This window comes from Macaca fascicularis, chromosome 19, assembly GCF_037993035.2.
Source record: "Macaca fascicularis isolate 582-1 chromosome 19, T2T-MFA8v1.1".
Lineage (NCBI taxonomy): Eukaryota > Metazoa > Chordata > Mammalia > Primates > Cercopithecidae > Macaca > Macaca fascicularis.
Window position 1 is genome coordinate 38,777,138 of NC_088393.1, and position 21,617 is coordinate 38,798,754.

Below are 21,617 nucleotides of genomic sequence, written 5' to 3' on the forward strand. Positions count from 1 at the left end.
CTCCTCCACTCCCTTCCACGGCTGTAAGCTCGCTCGTCTGCTGTGGGCTTTCCTCTGTTCCTCAGTCACCGTCTGAATGAGGGCACCCTTTCAGATGATGATACAGACACTCCACAGACATCTGCTGGCTGCCCGGTCTCCAGATGCCCTGCAGAGATATGATTGGAAGAGTCTGGGGCAATTCCAAGGGAGTCAGTTGAGAGAATCATCCCAGTTGGTTGGAGGAGGGCAAAGAGGTAAGACTGAGAGGAGAGGCTCTGTAGGATGAGCACGCAGGAGCATGCCAGGGGCAGGGCAGGCACAGGAGTGGGGGACAGGGACGTGTGCTATCCTCCCAGGCAGGTAGAGCCCAAAGCCATGCACAAAGGGAAAATCACCAAGAGGCAAAATGACCACTGAATAGTCTCCCAGGATCTGCCAACTCAATGTTTTTGTTGTTGTTGTTTGACACAGGGTCTTGCTCTGTCACTCAAGCTAGAGTGCAGTAGTGCCATTATAGCTCAATGCAACCATCACCTTCCAGGCTCAAGCGATCCACTCATCTCAGCCTCCTGAGTAGTTGGGACTACAGCCACATGCCACCATGCTTGGCTAATTTTTTTTTTTTTTTTTTTGTAGTAACACAAGGTCTCACTTTGTTGCTCAGGCTGGTCTCAAACCCTTGGGCTCAAGTGATCCGCCCACCAGGTGTGAGCCAGTGTGCCCGGCCCCAAGTTGAGACTGAGGAAGCTTTTCAGTGACGCCTCCACCTCAGTCCCACTCTGAGACATAGATTCTGTCCACCCCAGTGGACCAGGGGGCAGAATCTGTGCTACTTCATTGTAATTGTTAGCTTTTGTTTTTTATTTGTAAACTTATTTTTTTTATATGAGTTATGTGGATGGTTGAATCCTCGTGATTTCTTCTTGCACAGGATACAGCATCCCCAAATTCACCTTTGGAGCAGTAATCATATAGTTTATTGCACAAATCAGGCATTTTTTTTTTCTTTTAACAAAGTGAAGATCACAAAATTTTGTATCTTGCTTTTTACATGTTATAGGATATAAATACTTTCCGTTTGACTGAAGTATCTACTTAATCAAAAAGGCTGATGCTTGTGTAATATTCCATTTTATGAGTGTATCATAGTTTATTTCATCATTTCCACATTGTTGAACATTCAGTCTTTTATTCTTCTACTTGTCATTGCCATTTTTGTATAAGGAGGACATCTTTGTGTGCACATCTTTGTGGTCATTATGGATTGTTTCCTTAAAAGAGATTCCTGGAAAAGCATTATTAGGTGAACAAAATGATTGTCTTTTAATCCCAAATAGGGTCATGGTACTTCCTTCCTCAACTTACTAAAGGAGAAAAAATCAAGAAGTCGTGAAACTGGGTCCTGTCAATGTCTTACTCCAGGAACCTCTAGCAAGGGCACCGCCATGCTCCCCAGGGAGAGGTGGAAGGCCCTGCTTCCTCTCCATCCACACGGTCTTCTCCCTGGGAGTTAGATAGAAAATGCTGATGTAACTGGCGTTCAAGCCTCCAAAACGAAATTAAAAGACTGGCCAGAAAAAAAAGAAAAAAGAAAAAATATTTTGTGCCTTCAGACACCAAGGCAGCCTGCAAAAGCCTTCTGAGCACAGACGTTGAGAGGTCAGAGAACGGGAAACCCAGGGTCCTCCCATGCCAATGCTGGTGGCCAGTCTTGGAAGACGTGGGTCTCCCGCCAGCTTCCCTCCCCACCTGTCCCAGAGTCAGAAGGTGAACATCTTTAAGCCTAATGGGGCGAATGCTTACTATACTAGGAGCTCATTTGTAACATACGGAACCTACTACAATCCCACTCCTCATGCAAAATTGCCAATTTATGGCAATATTCCTTGTTTAGAAAACAAGGCTATCCAAACACTATAATTACAACGTGCACCAGAAGCCGAGAGTTCCCTACATTAATGCACAGGCTCCAGATACATTCGTCAAATGGAGTTTTTTTTTTTTTTTTTTTTTTCTCTTTGCCTTCTTCTCTGGGTACTTTTAAGTTCAGGGACAGAGAACATGTCTTCATTAGAAACATTAACATTCACAGGCTGTAGTAAATTTTGACAGTGAAAAGGTCTCCGTAACCTTTAGTTGTGCAGAAATTTACTTCCCAAGAAAATTACATCTGGCACTGTCTTAATTAATGCTAGCTTTCTTTTCTGAAAATTGTGGGCTTGTCAGTAAAAAAGGCAGAAAAACCTGAATTTAAAAGGCTGGACACAAAAGACGCCGAGAAATAAAGCTCTGTGAGATTTCATAATATTGCTCTGTTTTTGTTCTACAGTAAGAAGATGAAAAGATCTCATTTGATTTTGCCAAATGCAGCAACATACATGTAATGTAGAATTGATTTGCATTTTCTCTCTTTTGTCTCTGAGTTTTATCATGTAAAGTGTGCCTGGGAAGGTATTCTATTTTAAAAGCAATAGGTCAAATAAAATCCATACCTATGAGGGGAAAAAAAAATAATGTATGACTTCATTTTTTTAGCCTTTCTCTAACTGCTAGTATTAATCGCAGCTAACAGGAAGAACCGTGGCTGTTTTCGCATGTGAATTTTGATTATCTGACATTCTCTCTCCTGGTTTAAAATGGGTTCTAAGTATGATGGGAGAGCTTGGTTTCGCGTCCGGATATTTCTATTTTGCATGGCTCGGACTTCTATTTTGAAAATAAGATGCTTTGGCTTTCTTTAGGGTTTAGAGATTCCCCTAGGTTTATTTTTTTTCTTCTCTATTCAGCTTTGCATTTTGATGATCTAGCATTACCTTTCTCCAGTTTGAGAAAGGAGCCTCAAATAACACGGTCCTAAGTCGTTCTTTCCAATGTATGCTTTGTGTCAGGGGGCATGAAACATGTTTTTGTTTGTTTGTTTGTTTTTTTAAGGTTAACTTCCAGGATACATGTGCAGAACGTGCAGGTATGTTACTTAGATATACATGTGCTATGGTGGTTTGCTCTACCTATCAACCCGACATCTAGGTTTTAAGCCCTGCATGCATTAGCTATTTGTCCTAATTCTCTCCCTCTCCTTGCCGCCCAGTCCCCAGACAGGCCCCCGTGTGTGGTGTTCCCCTCCCTGTGTCCATGTGTTCTCATCGTTCAACTCCTATTTATAAGTGAGAACATGCGGTGCTTGGTTTTCTGTTCCTGTATTAGTTTGCTGAGGATGATGGTTTCCAGCTTCATCCATGTCCCTACGAAGGACAGAATCTCATTCCTTTTTATGGCTGCATAGTATTCCATGGTCTATATGTACCACATTTTATTTATCCAGTCTATCATTGATGGGCATGTGGGTTGGTTCCATGCCTTTGTTATTGCGAAAGGTGCTGCAGGAAACATACATGTGCAAGTGTCTTTATAGTAGAGTGACTTATATTCCTTTGAGTGTATACCCAGTAAGATGCTTTTAAAAATGTCTTAGTTTTCATGTGTGTACAGGAGGCTGGAGAACTAGAAGGTGCGTGGTCTTGGAGAAGCTCTGTAGCCATCAGGACCACCCTGGAGCTGGGCAGGGTGGCTCATGCCCATAATCCCAGCACTTTGGGAGGCCGAGGCAGGTGAATTACCTGAGGTCAGGAATTCGAGACAGACAAGCCTGGTCAACATGGCGAAACCCCGTCTCTACTAAAAATAAAAAAACTAGCCAGGCTTGGCGGCAGGTGCATGTAATCCCAGTTACTCGGGAGCCTGAGGCAGGAGAATCTCTTGAACCTGGGAGGCGGAGGTTGCAGGTGAGATTGTGCCATTGCATTCCAGCCTGGGCGACACAGCGAGACTTTGTCTCAAAACAACAACAACAAAAACAAAACAACAACAACAGCAGCAACAAAAACCACCCTGGATTCTGATGATGGGAGACAGAAAGAGTGACTTGTCCAAAGTCATACTACAGAGCTGGACTCAGCTCCCAGCCTCCTGGGTCCTCTCCTCACCACTCCGCAATACCCTCTACAATAGCACACAGGAAGGAGGACTGTTATCTGTTCCACCTGCATTGTGAAGCCTAAGAGAACAGTGATGGGATCATTGATCTGGATTTGGGCCCAAAAATGTGGGGCAGTCCTGCCATGGAAACTCGAGGGGAGTTTAATGGTATCCAGCCAGCGTGGTGTCCAGCTAGGGCCTGCCTGGACACTTTCAGTCCCCCCGAGGTCAGGGAAGAAGACTGTCTTTGGCTCCGGCACAGCTTGAATGTCTCTGTGACACTGGCTGGCCACCCCTTTTAATAGAAAGAGAAGGACTCAGGCTTCATCAAGCCTTCATATTGAGCCGAAATTTAATTACATGGTTTGTTTCCATTATAAGTTCTTTTTAATGGTTATTTCATATTTATGGTAAGTGCTATTAGTTTTCTATACATAGTAATAATATAAAACTTCTTTTAAAAATTAAATCCATTTAAGTAAAAAAGAATGAATATAAATTCAATAAAAATATTAAGTAAAATAGAGTACCAGTGGTTCCCTGGGTGTGGTCAAGAATGATGAGGGTGCTAGAGGAAAGCTTAGGGTTCAAGTCGGGCAGAAGTTGCTTTAGAGGACAGAGAGGAGCAGGTGGAGGGGACGCTCTGTTCTGGACCCCCGGATGGGATATGTCTTCCACAACGTTCCGGGAGCTTTTTACACGAAGGAACCCATTATACATAATTTACGTGTGTTGATCAAATGATGAGTGGGCGCCTCTCGCTCATTTAATAACTCACCGTGGAGCCTGTTGGAGAGACGCCCCTTGTCTCCCCGCTTAACAGACTCTCCTGCTGCTCCATGACAGCTGGATAGGAGGCAATATTTTAAGATAAAGGGATTATTAAAATAGTGCATGTGCTGTGTTCACACTCCCGCGTGCTTTCTCTTTATCTGAGTTGTTGTCGAGTGCCATGTAATTTAATAAATTATAACATATTTATAAATAACACCTCAGGTTAATGCCATCACGCATTTTTCACAACTTAGCATTGTACACAGAACGAGTGGGCAAGTCGGGGGAGAAGGGGTCTAAAATGCAAAGAGAAAGGAGGGTGCTTACAGCGCCAGCTGGGAATGGGCTTCTCCCCTAAAGACAGCAGCTTATTCAGGGTCACCCATGTGCAGTGGGTGGCCTACGGGTCCACTGGAGGCTGAGGGACATGCTTGGGGTCTGTGGAAGAGCTTTGGAGGCTGCGGAAATATGGGCTCTGGAGTGAGTCTATGGGGAGTCCATGGGGACCGCTGGGGGTCCTTGGTGGTCAGTGCGGGTCCATATGGGGAGCGGTAGGAGGGATCAGAGTCCAGATCTAGACTCTGCCTGAACCTCCTACAAGCCTTTCACCCCCTCTCTCCCTTTCCAACCCAGGGTCTCAGTTTTCCCCCCAGACGCTTAGGCAAGAGGCTCCTGTCCTTATTCTAGGATTCTAGTTTCCCATAGAGGACAGAACCATTAGCAGGTGGCTGCGTTATGTTTAGATGTCTCAGACTTGTCGGGGGCAGTGGGAGTGTGTTCAGGGCTACGGGAGCCCATGGCTTTGGGAAGGGGCTCAGGGCAGACAACGTCTAGGCAGGCTGCCTGCAGCTGAACTGACTATCTACCTCTTCATATCCTACCTGCCTGGCTTGTAACTGCTCAGGAAATTAAACACTCCATTTGAAAAATGAGAGCTAAAACCAGAAGAGAGAAAATCAAAAGATCTGAGACGAGCCAACTCCTCCTCATGTGAGACTCGGCTCCAAGTGTCCTGGGAGTGAAGACAAAAGAGAAACTTGAGACCACCACTCCCCACACTCTAGCACACGTGCAGAGCACCCGGCAATCTTGTGGAAATGCGGATTGTGATTCAGGAGGCCTGGACAGGTGTGTGAGGGTGGAACCACACTTTGAGAAGTGACTTTGGACAGTCTGGTGCTCAGAGCCTGCAAAAGGAAGCCAGCAAAGCCACAGGCAGAGATGAGCTTTGCACTGGAGTTTAAGCAGCTCAAATCCATGCCCTGGACCATCAGGCACCCAGACCCAGAGGGCTGATTTTCACACAAGGTTGGGGCTTAGAGGGTGCAAAGCCAAATGGAAAGATGCCACCCAGGAGGGATCAGAGTCCAGGCCTAGAGTCTGTCTGAACCTCCTTTAAGCTTTTCATCCCCGCTCTCTCTCCCACCCAGGGCCTCGATTTTCCCACAAGGAGCTTAGGCAAGAGGCTCCTATCACTATTCTAGGATTCTAGTTTCCTGTAAGGGATAGAACCATTAGCAGGTGACTGTATTATGTTTAGATGTCTCAGACTTGGTGTGAGTTGGGACTCCTGTCCCAAATTACCTTCCTTGCCTCCAGCCAAGTTGCCCGAAATGCTATCATTAGTGCATCATTCCTTTGAGGACAAAGAGGCTTACTTACAAAATGTCACGGCACACAGGGAGGCGGCAAGCCCAGGCTTCTCTGAGTAGACCGTCTTCTCTCACAGTCGGGTAGGGGATGAGGGAGGCTGCCTGGGGAGAGAGGGCTCGCTTCAGAGGCACACAGTGACTTGTCCCCTAGGCTGTCTCCAGGAGCAGAGCACCCAGGAAGCCTTAGGTGAGCTCTGATCTGCAAAGACAAAGGTGTCCAGCTCCTTCATGGCCCAGAGACAGTGTTGCTTCTCTAGGCAAACCCGAATCCGAGAGATGCCGAGCCTTTGGAAGGTGGTCCCAGCTGCAGCATCCAGGAGTCCCAGAGACTGTGGGCATGCATTTTCCAAGCAATGTCCTCTTGTCCCTAGGCAGAGGTTGCTCCTTCTCTGTGGCTGCACCAAGAGTGCTGTCCTGGGGCTTCCTAACCACTTCAGACCCTCTGTCCAACCACCAGGTGCAGAGAGGGTACTGGGGACAGTAGACACCCACCTCGGACTCATGAGGGGCCTTGACTGGGTCCCTGGACTAGGAGAGCTCCCTTCCTTCCTGGGCATCCAGGGGGCTGTTGAGTCGATGTTCAACAAGGAGCAGAGAGCTCCAGAGATGCTCCCAGGAATTAGGGATCTCTGGAAGCCAGAGACTGGAAAGCCCTCTCTAGAACGCAAGGACCAAAGTTGTCTCTTTTTGTCTATTTTATTTTTTTATTTTATTTTTGACTTTTATTTTATTTTTGCCTTTTTTTTAAGTTCAGGGGTACATGTGCAGGTTTGCCACATAGGTGAGCTTGTGTAATGGGGGTTTGTTGTACAGATTATTTTGTCACCCAGATATTAAGCCTAGTATCCATTAGTTGTTTTCTCTGATCCTCTCCCTCCTCCCACATCCCACTCTTCAATAAGCCCAGGTGTGCGTTGTTCTCCTCTATGTGTCCACATGTTCTCATCATTTAGCTCTCACTTATAAGTGGAACATGTGGGGTTTGGTTTTCTCTTCCTGTGTTACTTTGCCATGGATAATGGCCTCCAGTTCCATTCATGTCCCTGCAAAGGACATCATCTCGTTCTTTTTATGACTGCATGGCTTTCCTGGTGTATATGTATCACATTTTCTTTATCCAGTCTACTGAAGATGGGCATTTAGGTTGATTCCATGTTGTGGCTATTGGACCAAAGGTTTCTAAGTGGGAAACCTGGGGCCTCAAAGGGCTGCTGGATGAACTAGAAGGGGGATTGTGAGCCCACAACAGTGACGTGAAATATGTGCACCTATGACAGAACCATTTTTGTTGACATTCTCGGAAAGGCTTTTGATGCTAAAGTATCAAAAAATAAATAAAACTGGACAAAACACCCTTCATTTGCAGACTTGCCTAGGGTTCATAGAGTAAGGCTCTTTGGAATGTTTTTCTCCAAACCAACTTTGCTCCTAAGCCTCTTTTCTGACATGTAATGTCTCAGAAGAGAAAAGGCAAATCAGTTTCTTCCTGGGAAACTCAGGCCTCCTGAGTACGAAATCAAATCCCTACATGCTGAGCTAGCCCTCGCATTCCGGCTGCTGGGCCCTGTGCAAACCCTGGTGAACAGGGGGCCCAGGACTATTTCCCACAGGGAAGGTCTGGTCCACCTTTCTAGGTGGCCACCCTGGCCTCGGAATACCTTCCTTTGCCGCTACTGCATCTATCCCGCGGTTCAACTGTTTCCTTGTGTTACAAGTCCTGGGGCAGCCCTCTGCCCCCCAGGCACCGTGCCGGCATGGTCTGGATGCTGGCACACACCGTGCACATCATTTCTGCCCTGTGCTGAGCTGTGCAGAGGGCCGGAGAGGAACAATATATTACCACGTTCTTTGCCTAACAATTGGTAACACATGACACTTGTATTTGCCCCAAGATAATGTACAAATATGTTTTACAGGGTTTCCTAATGATAATCATGATATTTCATTCTTCTTGCCCTTCTAATAATGATAACAGTCTAGCATTATTATTTTTTTTTAACTGTTCTCAGCGAGTGTGACATTCAGTTCAGAGAATCGAATGTCAGCAAGAAATCCATATGCACTCCCTGAAGCAGGGAGAAGCCCTTCCGTTTATTTTTAGGTTGCAGAAGAATGAAGCGATCTCACCTTATTCTTTTTTTTTCCCCCCCTTAGAAAGGTGTTTGGCATTCAGCGCTGCTCTGATGTTTATGAAGTCTGGTCTGAGGTGTAGGCATTCTAGGTCTTTTTGCAAGCTGTTTTAATGAGAAGGTAGGGGCTTGATCAACATTGGGCGGGGGCCATGGATTGAGGAATTCCTCCCTTAGAAGAAAGGTTTCTTTCAAAACAGGCTTTGTATGTTGAATGAGGAATGGCTTGGGCCCCTTAGCAAAAGACCCAGCTAATTAGTAGGTAAAGCAACCACTTTAAGCTCCTTGTAGACACTAGGTAGAAACACCTAATTTTTTTTCCCAAGTTACTTCACTGTTCTTCAGGGTGCATTTGACATGCCACTGTGTTTTTTTCATCCTTGTCCTCCACCATTAGGGAGGCTTATCTTCAGGGTTAAATACCAAACAAATAGCATATATGTGTGTGTGTGTGTATATATATACTATTATTATAATAATAGTGTGTGTGTGTATATATATGTGTATATATATACTATTATTAACCAGTAGCAGTTCTAGGCATGCTGAAAACTACATTTGAGCTGCTCACCAGAAACTATGCATAAGAAATGAAGATTGATCAAAACCTAGAAAAAGAAAATAGAGACCCAGAAATGAAAACATTAATATGATAGAGACTTAAGTTAGGATAGCATTTATTGCCTTTCTCCTGTAATTTCTTCGTTTTAAACTGATGCTTCATTGTTCAAATTACCTAAGCTATTTTGACTTATTTTTTTCCCTCTATTTCTTTTCTGTTTATTTTTTTTTTTTTGTAGTGGCCATTGACCAAAAGTGTCCTATTTTTGGCCACGAAGTGGTGAGATTCTAGCACACACTAAGCCCTTTATGGCTGGCTGGCTGGCTGACAGTGCAGGAAATGGTGGCAGCTCTAGGTAGGACACTACATTGAAGCCAGGCCTGGGATCAGATTATTTAGGGAGGCAAGTATTTTTGTTGATGAGCGAAATGAAATCCTCTGAGAGCAAAATCAATCTTCTGTAGAGACCCCAGAGCATTGATCCTGGTGCACATTGACAGGCTCAGGCTGTTTAGCTATTTGGAATGACCACAAAAAATGAGAAGTTGTTAAGAGTTTTAGAGTTTTGGTATTTATTGGCAACCGGTGCACTCATATGATTAATCACACATTCGAAATGTGTGTGCCGTGGAAATTGACTGCAACGCAGCAGAAACAAAGTTTTGAGTTATCCTCGTATAATAAATTGAAGCTATATCCCTAAGCAGAATTGTCTTCAAGATTCCAATTTGCCTTGTTAAAAGTGTTGTTTATACAGTAGTTAGCAAAAACACAAGTAATTACGTGCAGAATTCATTCTAAGCAATTCTTTATTTTCCCCCATTCTGTATTGGTTTTCCATCTTCATGACCCGGTATTTCGGTCCGTCTCAGCAGAAACCTGACTGGTGAGACGGGGGCCAGGACGGGTGGCCTTGGTGGCTTTGGCCATGCGCAGAGTGCATCTGGTCACAGGCATCAGTGTGTGGGACTCGAACAGGCGGGGCTCCAGGACTCCAGCTCCAGGGCCGTGTTGACAAGGACAAGACAGGAATGGCTTCGGCGCTATATTTCATTTCATAAAACAATATTTACCTCTGGAGAAGACGCCTCTTTATTTATTTATTTAGTTGGTTTTGAGCAGGAGCACGGTTTGGTATACACGTCGCGGAGAAGCCAGCCACATCTGTTTTGGTTGCGCAACCAGCAGGACTTCATTTCATAAATATCATCTGAGTCGAGAATACAGCTTTTGGAATGCAAATTATGTTTAAGTGAGTAAACATTGCAGAGACTGTGTGCCCCCGCAATCCCCCCTAGCACAGGAGGGGATAGGGCAGCAGGCAGTGGGTGCAGGCTGTTTGCAGAGACCCCCAGTCGGGGTCCCTGTGGACGGTGGGCAGCGTGGAAGGGTTCCCGCTGGGGAGGGGAGAGAATGAGCGCAGTGCCTAGAGGGGAAGCCCACTCCGCAAAGCCCTGCTTCCCAGAGGCTCCTGCTTGCTCTCCCCGGAACACAGACCTCATCCATATCTATCAGGAGAGGCCTAATTATAGAGCTCGGAGATTTTAATGGCACAGGGAAATTTAAATGCGGTGGAAAATATGAATATTCCTAAGCCAGCAGTCAAAATACGAAATGATTGGCTTCCGAATCAATGAATTATAATTTCACAGTGTATCCTCCAAGGTGGAGTCTCTCTCCCTTCCCAGGAAGAGTTTTGTGCAGGCAGACGTGGTTTAATGAACTGTACTTCGGTATTTTGTTCAGCAGAACCTTGCTTCCCTCCAACCCTGGATGCTGCAGCCTTCGTCAATGCTCGGTCCCCCCAAACAGATTGCAGGGGACAACAGAAACAATCACAGCGTCCTGGGGGTCCCCAGGGGCCAGTACCTGACGGGCACACTTGAGTCGCAGCCCTGGCTTCCTGGGTGCCTGCAGGAAGGGTATCGGGGTGTCAAAAGTAGGGGACCAGGCTGTTTGTCAAAAACAACCTGTCTCCCGCTCATGCACCCAAATCCCCCATCTCAAAGCTACCCTGCCTTTGTAACTGAAGCCTTTTCCAGCTGGAGCAGCCAGTGGGCCCCCCACGAGGGACATGCCCTTCTCAGCCTCAGGCTCTGAGGGACCCCTTTCCTCCGGCTCCTACATCTTTACCTGTGGAGGAGATAAGGATGGGCCCCAGCTGCTGTCCATGCAACCCTCAAACTGGAGAGTCATGCCATAAATCCTGTTTTATTTTATGGACAAATAAATGCTGAGGTAAAATATTCCAGGATCGTCGCTTGAATACTTGCCATAGCAGCGGTACTGTAATAACCACCGTGACATTAATTTACTGCATTGTGCCGTGGGAAGAAGGAAGAAGGAGGGAGAGGGGCATTAAAAGAGAAAAATGACTTTCCTTCGAATTTATTGGGATTGCCTCCCTCATTTTCAGCCATCATTAGTTGATTAGGCCCTGATGACAGGGTGGACAATCGTGCCGGAATAGTTGGCGGAGACACGCCCTAAAGGTACTCTGTTAATTGAGATGATGTTCATCTTGTAGTTACTGAACATAACTGCAGACCGTGGAATTGGTGGTTAGTGTGGTGGAACCAAGCGATGGGGGCCGGGCTGTGGCCAGAGGCCGTGCGTTGGGGTGGGAGGACCTGCTGCTCCCCCCTCCCCACCAGACCACGGCATTTGCCCAGAGCTCTGGTCACTCCATCTCTGTTCTGAGCACTGCCGAGGAACCTGTCAAGAGAGGATAAAGCAAGCTTCCCTTTTATCCCAGGAGCGCTCCTGAGCTGCTGCTGCACAGAGGCCACCAGGAAGATCCCTCCATAATCGCCGGCTTTGAGGACTGACTGCAGTCTGAAGGCTGTCATTCCGGGACCCGCAAGCCGGAGCTGAGAGCAGGCTCTCCTTTTTCCCAGGCCTCCGGGGCGTGGCAGCCTCGATGCTGTAGACAGTCCTTCCTAACAGGAATACAGACGGAACTTCCATCCGCATCAATGACTAGGGCTTGTCCACACGGAGATCCCAGCCGGGGCAGAGCGAGGGCCTCTCCACCCTGGGGTGGAGACCCAGTTTCACGTCCACAAACTCCATTGGCAGCGGCCTTGGCCGCGTCTCCCCAGCAAGGAGGGCAGCTCCCCTTCGTGATCTTTGCTGAAACATTTTCAGAGGTCCACACTCGCTGTCTATCCCCAGGGCTAGAGAATTGCTTGTTAAAGGTATTCAGGAAAGAAAATGGAATCTGACATGTTTGAGTGATTTAGTAAGGGCCACATACCTTCAGAGGTGCTTGACATCCATTATCCCACTTAATCTTTTCCTACCCTATTTATCGTCATTTAGAGTCGGGGAACCAAAGCTCAGAGAAACGAGCCGATCCAGTGCCCCATGGCCTGCAGGAGCCTGGAACAGGGAAGTGGGCAGGGGAGGTCTCTGCTTCCTGAGAGACAGCGGTTGCAGAAGCTGTAGGATCAGACTCCCTAAGCTGGAATCTGGCTGTGCTTCTCTCTTGCTCTGTGATCTTGGACATTGCTTCCTGTCTCTCAGCCTCTATTTAATCATTTCTAAAACAAAAATAAGTACACAAGACCATGATGTGGGCTCGGTATTTGTGAGTAGTTTTTATTGCTGTAGTCTTTGTGGTTAAGGGGCCATCAGCAGTTAGCTTTCTTGGAAACCTAGGAGGGGGAGCACAGGACTGCTTCAGCCTCAGTCATGTGAAAAGGGAGTGCCTCCCACTCTCTCCCTACAGCCCACCACGCCTGTCATGTCTAGACAACCAGACAGATGCTCAGGCCTGAAGGGTGACAAATCCACTCACAAGATACAGCTTGCTAAGTGGCAGTGGCCTTTTATTTTCTGACATCTTTCCAGACCCTTGAAGGGATTAGAACTGGATTAGTTTGAGATGAGCCTGGCTCTGCCGTTATCACCTGTTTATAGGATAATGACATTATCTAGTTTGGCCCGTAAGGGCCTCCATACATGTTCTCTTTGATCTCGAGGGTCCCAGACAACATATCTTTAAATCTAAACAAACCCACTGAAGCCTCAAGATAAGTGGTCAAAATACCCAGTGGAAAGAAAGGACACTCTCTTTTCCCTTCTTGACCAATGCAAACAGCAATTTTAAAACTGTGTGCACTCACACAATTTTAAAACCTAAAACCCATCCTGCCACTTTGGACCCTAGCTTCCTTGTGTCTCCTTTCATGCGTGCACAGAATTCTGAAGTTTGTAGAGCTTTTTCAACCTGTCTCAACTTATATGGTGAGCACAGCTGTCTGTGAGCAGAGCAGGGTGAACTCAATACACATGATACAAGCTGGGACACAAAACACAAGGCTCAGGGAAGACAAGGAGTTTGGCAACCCTCATGTCTTTTGTAAGAGAGGAGCTGTGGTTAAACCCAGCTCATCTGGAAAAACCCAGCACTCATTTCACTGCCTGAAGCCATGTATGACCCGACCTCTCTGCCCAGACAGCTTTCCTTAAAGAGGATCCTCATTACCCTTCACAGAAAACATCTGTTTAGACAGATGTTCCAGGAGGTCCTTGGCCCAAGTCCACTTTCTTGTCCCAAGGCTTCCCTAACACCCATCATCCATGTTTAAAACTTATTTTTATTGAAGTATAATTTACATTTACATGAAATATAGGCAATCTGTTTTAAGTGTACCAACCGTTTGTTAAGTTTTGGAAAATGTGTACCGTTGTGGAAATGATGCCGGGCAGGAAAGCCCCAAAACTGGGGCTTAGCCTGGGAAATTTCTTGGTTTTGCCCAGGAAAGAATTCAACGGGGAGCCAGTGGTGTTAGACAGCAGCTTCTATGGAAGTGGCCGTGCACAGCAGCAGAGGGACTGTTCCTTGCAAAGCAGGGCCACCCCACAGACCGTGTGCCTAGAGGTGCAACTCAGAGGCACCTCTGCAGACACATTTATACCCACTTTTAATTACATGCAAATTAAGTGGCAGATTATGCAGAAATTTCTAGGAAAAGAGTGGCAACTTCCAGGTCACTGGGTCATTGCCATGGAAAGGGGCAGGATGTTCCCATGGAGTGTTGCCATGACAATGGCAACCTGACATGGCACAATGGTAGGCACGTCTCAAGGAAAGCTGCTTCCACCCCTCCCCTGTTTCAGCTAGTTCTCAATTTGGTCCAGTGTTCAAGCCCCACCTTCGGAGTTGAGTCCTACCTCCTACCTCAGAACCACCACAATAATCAGGATTTAGAATGCATCACCCCAAAAAGTTTTTTCATGCCCCTGGCCCTTTGCTTTCAGTCTCCTACAGCTTCTAGTGAGTATTGATCACTCAGTTACTATAGTTTTTCTTTTTCTAGAATTTCGCCTAAGTGTAATTATATAATATGTACTAGCTTCTTTCTTATGTCTGGCTTCTTTTACTTGGCATGATGCTTTTAAGAGTTAGGCATTTTGTTGTGTGTTTGATCAGTTTGATTTTGTAGTGTGTTTGATTTGCTGTGTGTTTTTCTTTATATTGCAGAGTAGTATTCCACTGTAGGGATATACCATAAAATGGTTTGTCAATGCTCCAGTTGTAGACATGTGAGTAGTTTCCAACTTAAGGCCATTCTGAATAAAGCTGCTGTGAACATTTAGGTATAAGTTTTTGTGTTATCATGTTCTCACTTATCTTAGACAAATATCTAGGAGTGAGATTTTTGGCCCATATGATAAATAGATATTTACATTATAGGAAACTTTCTATTTTTTAAAGTGGCTGTATTCCTGCCAGTAATGTTTAACATTCCAATTGCTCCACATCCTCACCAACACTTGGTATTGTCAGTCTTTCTAATTTTACCATTCTTGTGTATGTATAGCAGTGTCTCATTGTGGTAGTATTTGCATTTCCTTAGAAACTAATGATGTTGTTCATGTCCCTAATTGACATCCATAATATTTTCTTTGGTGAAAGCCCAGTTCAAATCTTTTGCCCATTTATATCGATTATCTTCTTATATTTGAGTTGTGCCAGTTCCTTATACATTCTGGGTATATCTCCTTTTTCAAATATTTCTAGCAAATATATTCTCATAGTTTGTGGCTTCTCTTTTCATTTTCTTAGCTATGTCTTTCAAAGACTAAAAGTTCTAATTTTGATAAGTCATTTATTAGTTTTAATCTTTTATGGTTTGTGTTTTTTGGTGTCTTATGTAAGCAATTTTTACCTAGGCCAAGATCACAGGATTTTTTTAATCTATTTTCTTCTAGAAATGTTAAGTTTTATGTATAATGTGAGCTAAGAAATGAGGTTTATATTTTCCATGTGCATATATGGTTATTTCAGCATGCTATACGTCTCAATGTATGTAAGTTTTTTCTATTTTATCTCAGTAATAATTTGTAGTTTTCAGAATATGTCTTGCACATTGCTTATTTTATTCCTGTTTAATATTTTTGATACTATTACAAAAGGGATTTTAAAAATTTGCTTTATAAAAATTTGTCACACATTTTAATTTTTAATACTTTTTTAATTTTTAATTTTTGTGGGTACATAGTAGGTGTGGTTATTTATGGAGTACATGAGATATTTTGATACAGGTATGCAGTTCATAATCATCACATCACAGAAAATGGTGTATCCATTCCCTCAAGTATTTATCCTTTGTGTTACAAACAATCCACTTATATTTTTCAGTTATTTTTAAATGTACAATCAAAGTTTTGTTTACTGTAGTCACACTGTTGTGCTATCAAATACTAGGTCTTATTCATTGTTTCTGACTAATTTTTGTACCCATTAATGATCCCCACTCTCCCATGTTGTATATTTTTACGTCTAGACCATATATTCTGCTACATTGCTAAATCAACTTATTAATTCTATCTTATTTTATAGATTTCTTGGATTTCCTCCATAGATTATCACATAATCTGTGTGTCTTTTATTTGTTTTTCTTGACTTATTGTCCTATACAGGACCTCTACTGTAAATTTTAATCAAAGTGGTAAAAGCAGGCTTCCTTGCCTTTTTCCCAATCTTAGGGTAAGATTTAATCTTTCATCATTAAATATGAACTTAGCTGTAGGTTTTTCACAGATACTCTTAATCTAGTTGAAGAAATTCCCTATATTCTTAGTTTGCTAACAGTTTTTATTCACGAATTGCTGCTCAATTTTGTCCAGTGCTTTTTCAGTATCTACTATTGCAATTAGTTCCTGCTATACTATTTAAAATCTTGCAAGAAAAACCTCAGTGCCTATGGAAAAATTGGGGTGACAGGCACCACACTAAAAAACTTTATCAGTGACACACACAAAAAAAGAAAAGATGAGAACCTAATAAAAATGGTACTACTGTTTTCCACATATTACTATATAGCTGATTTCAGCTCAGTGCAGTTTTTTGCATTCATCTAGTTTTTCTTGATAGCAAAATTGTGCATGAGAAAACACAAAATTCAAATTGTTCTTAACATGTGAATTGCATTGAAATAAATTCACATTTCAAAACAAGTGTTACAGCAGAATTTATTGTAAATGTTTGTGGTTTTTAGTTTATTAATAAGGTAAATTGCACTGATTAACTTTTGAATGTTAAACTAGTCTGCCGTTCCTTAGATAAGCCCATTTAGTCATGATATATTATTTTATTTGTATTTTTCTGGATTTAATTTGTTAAAATGTGTTAGGGGTTTTTGGATGAATATTTATAAGAAGCGTTAATGTGTAGTTCTGTTTTATAGTAATGTCTTTGTGTTATTTTCATATCAGATTAAGGCTGGCTATGTAAAATGATTGAGGATATATTTCTTCTCCTGTAATTTCTAGAGTGTTTGTGTAGAACTGATACTGTTTATTTTATAAATAGACATTAGAATTCATCATTCAAGTAAACTAGGCCTGAGATTTTCTTTGTCAAAAGTTTTCAAATAATGAATTCAATTTCTTTAATAGATAAAAGGCTATTCTGGTTATTTACTCCTTAAGTGTGCTTTGATAATTTGTATCTCTCAAGAAATTTGACAATTTCTTACAAGTTATTGAATTTGCTGATGCAAAGTTATTTCTCATGTCTCATTATCTTTTCAGTGTCTGTGGGATATGTAGTGATGTCTGTTCTTTAACTCCTAATATTGGTAATTGCTGTGTTCCTTTTTCCCCTTCTTTTCTATTAATTAGTCTTTGTAAAAATTTCTTCATTTATTGATACTTTGAAGAACCAAATTTTGTTTTCATAGATTTACTCAGTTATCTCTTTTCTATTTTATTAACATCCAATCTTTATTATGTTCTTTCTTTCTGTTCACTTTGGGTTTCAGTGGCTCTTTGTTTTCTAATTTCTTCAAGTAAAAATTCAATCACTGAGTTTAGTTTTTTCTCCTTTCTAATGTAAGCTTTAAATATAGCAAACTTCCTTAATTATCACTTTATCTATAACCCACACGTTTTGATTTTTTAAAATTCAGTTCATACTATTTCCAGGTCATATGTTGTATTATTTTTCCTGTGATTTCTTTTTTCACTAATGCATTTTTAGAAGTATGTTTTTAATTTTCAAATGTTTGTGGTTTTTCCAGATACCTTTCTGTTATTGATTTCTGGGTTATTTCCATTATGGTCAGAGAATATACTTCTTATTTCTTAAAGTTTTAAAACTTTATTTAAACTTGTTTTGTGACCCAGAATATGAGCTACCTTAGTGAATGACCCATATAGACTTGAAAAAATGTGCATTCTACTATTTTAGGGTTTTCTCTAAATGTCCCTAAATGTCACTCAGTTTTGGTTAATGGACAGTGGTGTTCTGGTAAATGCTTAACTGAATATCTGGAAAGAAAAAGTCCTGATATATAATATTTGATACCTTCTGTGGTATATGCATTCTTATCATGGCTGATTTTAAGCTAACAATGTGCTGTCACCAAATGTGGAGTTGGGAAGAGAAGTATACAAATTGCTTTCACTAGCCAGTGCAAGCTAGTTCTAGCACACCACTGTGATTGTGGTATTCAGATCTTCCGTATCTTTGTTGCTTTTTGTCTGTATATTCTTTCAGTTACTGAGAGATGAATGTTGTAATCTCGAAAAATGATCGCTGATTTTTCCATTTCTCTTTTCAGTTCTTTCAGTTTTTGTTTTAATGTAATTTAAAGCTTTATGAAGTGTATATGCATTTAGCATTTAGGTGTGTTATAACTTCTTGATAAATTGATCCCTTTATCCTTATGAAATGTACTTCATTATCACTGGCAATTTTCTTTTCTTTGAAATATATTTCTCTGATACTAATATAGCTACCCCCAGCTTAGTTTTGATTAGTGTTTATATGGTGTAGATTTTTTCATCCTTTTACTTAAAATTTTTGAATAATTTTGGATTTACAGAAGACTGCAAAGATAGTACTGAGATTCCCTGCATAACTGTCACTCATCTCTCCCTAATGTTAACATCTTAAACAACTATGGTACATTTGTCAACATTAAGAAATTAACATTGGTGAATTATCATGAACTAAAGCACATTCTTTACTTGGATTTCCCCAGGTTTGCTACTAATTTCCTTTCATGTTCCAGGATTCTATCCAAGAGTCCACATGTGTATTTAGTTATCATGTCTCCTTAGTCTCCTCTGGTTCATGAAGATTTCTCGGTATTTTTATTGTTTGTCATTGCCTTTATGCATCTAAAAAGTACTAGCCAGGTATTTTGTAGACTGTTTCTCAATTTGGGTTTGTCGGACATATTCTCTTATACTGGGATTATAGAACATGAAGTGTCCTCATCACATCTTTTAGGGGTGGAAATGATAAAAATGACACTACAGATGTTAACTTTGATCGTTTTGTTAAGTCTGCCAGGTCTCTTCACTGTAAAGTTACTATGTTTTTTTCATACTGTATTCATTGAAAGTGAGTCACCAAGTTCCCAGAATTAAGGAATTAAGTTATACTTCCTGGAGGGGAGGGAGTATTTATATGTAAAGTTGTAGAGTTATAGGTGTGTGTATACACATACACCCACATACCTATAATTTTATATTTAAATATGCATATATAAATAGATATACCTGTATATACACATATATACAATGTTTATTGTATAAAATTATTTGAACATTTGTCCCTTTTCCCAACCCCTTGTTTATTTGTAATTTCTTTCTCTAACAGTGAGAAACTTGGCTTCCTTTTTTTTATAAATTACTAATTTTTATATGTACAGTAGTTTCATAATTGCTAAATTATATCCCTGTGAGAAACAAATTTACTGCCTAAGGTACTGTGTTTATATATAGTTTTTTGTTGTTGTTTTTACTCAGGTCAGCACCTTTTTTCTTCATCCCAGTGGTGACATTATGTCATATTTGTAACAGAGTTAGATTCATTTGTCAAGGTCTACATTCCATCCTGGGATCTTTCGATACCCTGGTTGACTTCCTAAAGAAATTTACATACTGTAGAGTTTTCTTTGTAGTGTACAGTTATGTGGATTTTGATATACAAAAACAGTACCATCTACCACCCAAGAATCATACAGAATGGTTTCATCCATTCTAAACATTTTCTTCTGTATCTCATTATAGTCAACCCCTCCCCACTCCCTAACTCCTGGCAATCCCTGATATGTTTTCTGTACCCATAATTTTGTCTTTTCTATAATATTATATAAATAGAATCAGAAAATAAGTAAACTTTGTGTCTGACTTCTTTCATTTAGCAAAATACACTTAAGATTTTTTCATTTTGTGTAAATCAATAGCCCATTTCTTTTTATTGCTGAGTAGGGTTATTCCATTGGATAGCTATACTGCAGTTTGTTTATTCACTTATCTGTTGAAGAACACGTCAGCATTCTTTTTCTTTTGTCTTCTCTGGGCCCTATATTTAAAATGCATTTCTTTTAGATAAGTCTTGTTTTTATATCCAAGCTGACATTTTTTAATCAAAATATTTAAACCATTTACATTTAGTGTAATTTTTAATATGATTAAATTTATCACCTTGCTGTTTGTTTTTCAATTTTCCCATTTGTTCTTTTTTTTCTGTCTTCTTTTGGATTAGTTATTTTTTTTAACTACCTTTTATTTCCACTACCATTTTGTATTTTAGTTTTCTAAAGTTTACATCATACCTTTTTTAACTTATCAATTTACTTTCAAATAATATCATGCCACTTAACATACTTTATAAGAATCTTAGAACAGTATACTTGCATTTCTTTCCTTGCTTTTTGCTATTGTTCTTATATATTTAATTACTTTTATTATTAACTTTTAATGTGAAGTTCCAAACTAAGAAAATGGGCTGGCCTCTAATCATAGAGAACAGGATCAAATCCTGGCTTTTTTACTTACTCACTATGTAATCTTAGGCAAATCACTTTACATATCTGTTCCTCAGTGTCATGGTAAAGTTGTCTGTAAAATAACAAGCTTGATATGAGGAATAAGTAAAATAAAGCATGATATACATGCCCCACCATAGCTGGCACACATGAAGCAAGGGGACACAGTCTCCCTTGTAGGCCGAACACCAGAAAAAGGTTGTCAGGAGTAGAGAGCTAAAAGTGAACAGTTTCCCAGCTCTGAGCAAACTCATTGCTTGCTACTCATAGTCTGGCCCTCTGTGACACCAGGAAACAATAGCAGATGTCAAAATGAACCACAGCAGCAAAACAAGGATGCCCATCTGTGTCAACACCAACAGACATAACTGATTCTTTTCCAAGAAGGAAATTAAACTAAAAATCAGTTGTACTTTATGTGAGCTCCTCAAATCACAAAGACTAGGTTACTAAGGAAATTTGTTTCTGCAAACTTCAAGTGTTGAACTTAAGTGGTGAGTGGTTTTTGTCTGCAGACACCATGTAGGATGCCTGCTGGAGATTGGGGGCTTCAGAGCTACCTTATTTTCTTACTTCCTGACCCAGCTGGCTGCCTCTTCTCCTGAGCTGCTAGCTTTCTTCTGGAGGGATGGATAGGCTACTGCACTTGTGAAGTAAGCTCTGGGTTCAGACACACCTGGGTGTAAATAATGGCCTGTAATACACTAATCATAACCCTGTGGAAGCCACTTAGCCCCACCAACCCTCGGTTTCCTAATCTATAAAATGGGAGTAAAAATGAAACTTAATGAGATAATGCATTATAGCTAAGAAGAGTAGTGGGATAATATTCTAAAATATTATCCAATCTTCCCTTTTCTTCCTCCTTTTCATGTATCCTTCAGTTCATTTTATTTCTATCTCATAGGCCCTGGGCAGAATATAGCAGCAGAAAGCAGGCAAAGAAAGGAGCCTTTTCTGACTGTAACTTTCCAGAAGCCGAGGCCCTACAGCAGGGGCAATTCTCAAAGGACAGATTCAGGAGAGAGAGAGACGACGAAGGGCCCAGGAGTGTGGGCTGCCAGACTGGAAAACAGTCTGAGTTAAAGCTGGGAGGAGTGAAGGAAGGGAAACCAGAAGGGTGAGGGCTCTGTTTCCAGGCCAAGTGCAAAGAGGCAGCACAGCCCCAGTAGGTTTTATGGGATCCACCAATGGCTGTAGAAGGAAAGGGAGAGGAGACAGGGTCTGATTGCCTGGGCCAGCCTCTGAG

The 21,617-nt window shown here is 41.8% G+C and overlaps 1 long non-coding RNA gene across 1 annotated transcript in view; it reads left to right on the forward strand.

Moving 5' to 3' along the window:
- The first annotated feature begins 14,217 nt into the window (after positions 1 to 14,217).
- The window catches only part of LOC135968600 (uncharacterized), a 35,506-nt gene continuing 28,106 nt past the window's right edge, over positions 14,218 to 21,617 (forward strand). Inside the window, exon 1 of the long non-coding RNA XR_010583516.1 lies at positions 14,218 to 14,355. This is a non-coding gene — a long non-coding RNA (uncharacterized lncRNA). The remainder of the gene's footprint in view (positions 14,356 to 21,617) is intronic.